Below are 6,122 nucleotides of genomic sequence, written 5' to 3' on the forward strand. Positions count from 1 at the left end.
TAAAACTCTCCTCAGAGTTGAACTGAGATAATATACTGGTGGAAGGGATGAACCAGTTGGAGTGATTTCTCAGGCATTTGATAAGGGGGGAATAGTAACTATGTAATCCATGAGAATGGATGGAGATATTTGAGAGGATGCTTCTCCCAAATTTTAAACCTCCAGACTCCTGTGAACCCTCAGAACCTATAGAAGTGTCTTACTCCACCTTATTAGTAGCTTGTAAGGACTTCTTGCTCAAAGACAATGTAGACAACCCTCCCCCAGATGGCAACATGTGCCCCCTCCCATCACAATTTTCCACTATGTCCTCTCCTGGCCACTAGTCCAATTACTAGGGTTAATCTGCAGTATAATCCATAAATAGGGGCATGCTGGCCCTGAAATTGGAAGAAACTGAGTATACGCCATAGAAACTGCCAGGCCCTGTCAGCATGAGCCAGGGGAATACATATAGGACTGAATTCCGAAAGTCTCAGTTTAAGGAAGCCAAAGCTTAGCTGGGGTAAACAATACAGGGTTTATCATCCTGGCAAGGATCCTAGGAAATGATGTGAACTTTCTACCAGAATGGCTTGTAGAAACATGAAAAATGCAATGACTAGAATTTCTATGGCAGATAATGGAAGGAGTTAAAAGGCTCTGGGACAGGGCTGGGACCAAGGTGAAGTAGGTGAGTTTTCTGGGGCACACAACCTAAGGATACACTTATTTGACTCTGAGGGTAAGTGCCTTCTTAAATTTAGTGCCCTGAACAGTTGACTCTTAAGGAGGCACACACCCTCAAGATTGTGCAAGTGCATGGTTAGTACCTGCATGACCTGAGAAATTTCCACTTTAAGCATCTTTCTCCACCCTAATTCAGGCTCTGCTCAGGAAAGTGCATGTGTTGGAGTAGATATACTATATAAAGCTGGAAATTGCACTGGATGGCTATGTTCCTCAGAAAGACCTGGAGGATATGAAATTTACCAAGGCCATCAGGAGTGCACTAGTGAGAAGGGCATAAGCATCACTAAAAGGTTCAGTGGTGGCTCTTCTCTGAAGGCCAGGGCTGATGGTAGGAGAGCCCATTACAAAACTAGGATAACTAATAGCAATGAGAACGAACATGAGAACTCCAAATAAAAGAGGTCAGATTGTGGCATTTAACTTCCCAGTCATACAGATGCAATTTCATTATGAGTGGCAGTGTCAAAGTAGCAGCAAAGAAAATTATGTGTATAGTGGATAAAACATGGTGTTCCTAGAGGCAAATAGAAAGACAGCTGACAAGGGATGTACCATCAGAAGATACCAACAATAAAATACCATGGATCTGCGGACTGCTGTCTCAATAACAAAGTCATGATCTCTTGCCTATTCCCAAATCTGAACCAGTTTTCAGATCAAACCCCATTGACAGAAGAGGCCAGGTCCCCTGGAGGAAAGACCCTGCAGGAACCATGACACATCTGAATAGTAATAATTCTTCCAAATATCCTCCAAAGGAATCAATAGGCATTTACTTATATAACTGTAAGCTGTGGAAAAAGGATTTTGCAGACATATTAAGGACTACTGGGCATAGGATTCAAGTGGACATCGATACGTGGAGACAAAAGTGTTATTATAGCTCCCAGTAAGAATGCAAGCAAAGCCAACAATGTAATAAATGGAGTCCTGATGAAGGTCCAGCATACTGAGGATTTCACGCACCAGTGGACTCTTTCAATGGTTATTTCCCTTATACTCTGCACGTATAATTGGGTTTGACACACTTAGTAGTCAGTACACCCCACTCATTAGGCCCTTATCTTGTGGAGTAAAAGGTGTAATACTAGGAAAGGCCAAATAGAAGTCTCTGAAACTGTCCCTTCCGTCTCCAAGATAGTAAATAAAAAATGATGGAGCATCCCAGGGGAAAGACGGTGGAAACTAGTGCTGCCCTGAAAGATCAGGTTGCGAGGAAGATGGTACCCATCTTAGTGCTATTTAATTCATAAGTTTGGCCCCTACAGAAACCAAATGGATTCTGTAAAATATCAGCGAACTACCACAAACTCAACCAAGCAGTAGCTTCAATTGCATCCATTCCTCTGAATGTATTAATATCATCTTTGCTAGAACAGATAAACATTACCTCAGGAACACGATGTGTGGCCATTGATTTAGGAAATGTATACTTTTGTATTACTATAAGAAAATAGGATGAAGAAGATCAGGAATAGTTCACATTCACATGGAAAAAGCAAAATATACATTTATAATTTTTCTCCAGAGTTTGTGTAACTTACCTGCCATCTCTTATACTAAAATCCAAGGAGATCAGAGCCATCTAGACATCCCATAGAATATTGCATTGATATTGGTGATATTATACTAATCAGGACAAAGAAGCAAAACCTGACTAGCATACCAAAAGCCTTATGAAGACAAACATGCTCCAGAGAATAGGAGATAAACCCTATGAAATGTCAGGGGCTTGTCACACCAGTTATATTTTTAGGAGACTAGGGAGTATGCTGGGACATCCCGTCCCAAGTGAAAGAAAAATTTAATACATTCCCTACCCCCAACTATGAAGAAGGAAGCACCATACTTTACAGGTTTTCTTGGGTTCTAGATGCTGCAGATTCTAAACCTGGTAATACTGTTGTGGTTCATATACTGAGTTATACTAAAGGTTGACAGCTTCGAGTAGAGACCAGAACAGGAAGTGCTCTGCAGCAGCTCCAGGCTGCAGTGAAAGCAGCTTTGCCCATTGGGCTACAAGTTATAGCAGATCCAATGGAATCGGACTGGCTTGTTGTGGAAAAGGATGCCATGTAGGATGTATGGGAAATACTACGGGAGTGAAAAACAGGCTCTAGGAGTTCCAAAGCAAGGCTATTCAAAATGAGGTAGAGAATTACTCATGTTTTAAAAAACAACATCTGGCATGAAATTTGGCCCTGGTACAGATAGAGCCCTTATTACAGGATCTCAAGTGACCATGGATCTGCAACTGTTCTTCCTGAGCTGAGTTCTATTAGGTAGTAAGACCTGAAAAATTCCTTATGCATCATAAGGTTGGGTGGGCCCACAAGCATTCTATCTTAAAATGGAAGTGGTATATCCTGGATTGAGCATAAACAGGACCAGAGGACACAAGCATGCTGCGTTTGCAAGGAGTTCACGCACCCATGGCACTCACCATTGTTTCACCAGTGCCCATACCTCACCACACTTCAACTGCCATATGGGGAATCACTTATAATATGGTGAGAGAGAAGGAAATGGCCAGAGCTTGGTTTACAGATGTGTCAATTTGATATATAAATGCCTTAAATGACAATGGCATGGAAAACCATTCTAAATGGGTAGAGCCTCAGAGGCACACTTGATTATTCACGTTTGTGGAAAGAAAAGTGGCCTGAGGTTAGAAAATGACCTGGCTGACTAGTCAGGGGCTTGGAAGGAGAATATTGGAATATCAGGGTCTAGGAGGTCTGGAGTGGATATACGTAGATGCAGATATGGGAGGACATGAAGTATAAATATCTTTGTATCTTTTTAATGCCTACCAGAGAGAATTTGCCATATAAGAGGCACTAAACAACCAAATAGACTAAGTGACTTGGCCAGTTAATATAGGCCAACCTTTGTCATCAGACACTTTATTGCTGGCACGATGGTGACATGAATGGAGAGTCCATAGTGGAACTCTCTTAGTTATGGTTGCTCCCAAATGTTCAACCAATCAGCAACAAAGATCAAAGATGTGTTCCCAATATGTCACAATTTCTCAGTGACACCAATTGGTATTTTGGTGCCATGTGGAGAAAATTGCACCTCTTCCATTACGGAATATATACTGCGTTTCCCTGAAAATAAGACCTAGCCCAGACAATCAGCTCTAATATGTCTTTTGGAGCAAAAATTAATATAAGACCTGGTGTTATATTATATTATATTACATTATATTATATTATATTATATTATATTATATTATATTATATTATATTATATTATATTATAGACCTGGTCTTATAGTAAAATAAGACCAGGTCTTATATTAATTTTTGCTCCAAAAGACGCATTAGAGCTGATTGTCCGGCTAGGTCTTATTTTCAGGTAAACACGGTATGACATTTACATGATCTACTTTTAGTGTCTCTTTGTATTTCCTTGCCCAATGTGATAGAAAGTGAAAAAGTGCAGTTACTCTGTCATACCACTAAGCTACTGAGACCAACAAAGGTGGTTAAAGAAGATGGGAGAAATTTAGAATGGTGATTAGAGGAAGAAGATAATAAGTATCTATTCTGGCCTCAAGAGCAGCTACCACAGCAGAGGCTATCAGTTTGTCCCATTAATTTTTCTCTTCAAAGTATTTTTCCCAAAAGGAGAGATCCAGTAGAAACCTAGAGAAGTTGCTTCCAGAAAATATATCAAGAAATGGACCCAGTGGTACAAGGCATGGACTACGGTGGACTCAAAGATGCATCATCATTCAGATTCCCTTTCAAGAGGGATTTATTGCCTCAGTTACTGCGAATAATGTTAGCCGACAACCTGTGTCAGATCCATCCAAGTTTGCCTCATCTGCAGAGACACATCATCCAAGGATATGCTCATCACAGGGTGGCCCTTATTCCAATTCCAGTAGGATTACAAAAGGCTCAGCAACTTGGCCCATTGTGGGGTATTCTAATGGGCCATTTAAGCTCCAGAGCTCTTTGTATATTTTTCCAGGGTGTTTTGGGGACTGAATTGTCATGCGACCTCATTTTTCCCAATTCTGCTTCCTTGTTTTTGATGGTAATTGTGATAAATACTCTTCACACCAAATTTTGTCTCAGCTTCTCCTGCCAGAGAACACAACCTATGGCATCCAAATAAAATAAACTGTTGTAGAGTATTGTACACATGATACAGTGCCAAGTGATCTTTATGTAAAGCATTACTCAAAGGAATTCTGTTGGCTGGCAGGCTGAGGAGTTCCAGAAATGGTATATTTAACTGGAGTAAACATTTTAATCCTCAGTGCATACTTTTAATCAATTGCAAAAAACTGGAGCAATATCAGTAAAATATTTACCTTTTCCCTAAATTGTACAAATGTGTTACATATGTCACATTCACCATCAATTTTTACACTCATGAGATTGTTAACAACAATGCCAAAAAGATAAAGCATTATTTTAAGGTGAAGGAAGAATAAAGGACAGCTCAATAATCAATTAATTTGTTAAAATATTCTTGATTCCCTCAATAAGTCAGACTTGCTCTTGACTTTCTGTTCTGTACTCTCAAAGCATTGTGTGTGTGTGTGTGTGTGTGTGTGTGTGTGTGTGTACACACATATATATTCACTCTACTGTACTATTGGATTATTTGTGTTTCTAATATTGAGTTGTAATAGTTCTTTATATATTATGAATACAAATCCCTTATTTAACATTTGAACTGCAAATATTTCCTGCTAGTCGTGGTATCTTTTTATTTTCTTGATGGTGTCATTTGAGGAGCAAAAGGTTTTAATTTTGTTTAAGTCCAATTTACCAATATATTTCTTTTATTGCTTGTGCTTTTGTATCATATCCAAAAAAGTATGATTTAACCCAAGATCATGAAGGTTTACTCCTATTTCTGTTTATAAGAATTTTATAATTTTAGCTTTTACATTTAAGTCACTCACCTATTTTAAACTTATTGAGGTAGTGTCCCAACTTCATTCTTTTGCAAGTGGATATTCAGTTATTCTACCACATTTTGTCAAAAACTCTATTCTTTTCCTATTGAATTTTCTTGGCACCCATGTTGAAAATCAATTGACCATACATGGTAACATTTATTTCTGGATTCTTAATTATATTTCATTGATTTCCATATGCCAGTTTCACTCAATCTTGTAATCACTTTATGGTAAGTTTTGAAATAAAGAAGAGTGAGTCATCTAACATTTTTCATCTATTTATCTATCTATCTATCTATCTATCTATCTATCTATCTATCATCTATCTATCTATCACCTATCTATAGATATATATAGGTATATCTATAGATACATAGGTATTGGGCTACTCTGAGTTGCTGGCATTTCCACATGAATTTTAGGATCAGCTTGTCAATTTCTGTGAGAAAAAAAGCTGACTGAG

The sequence above is a fragment of the Rhinolophus sinicus genome, chromosome 18 (genome assembly GCF_057876585.1).
Source record: "Rhinolophus sinicus isolate RSI-liver-muscle chromosome 18, RSI-T2T, whole genome shotgun sequence".
In the NCBI taxonomy this organism is placed as follows: Eukaryota; Metazoa; Chordata; class Mammalia; order Chiroptera; family Rhinolophidae; genus Rhinolophus; species Rhinolophus sinicus.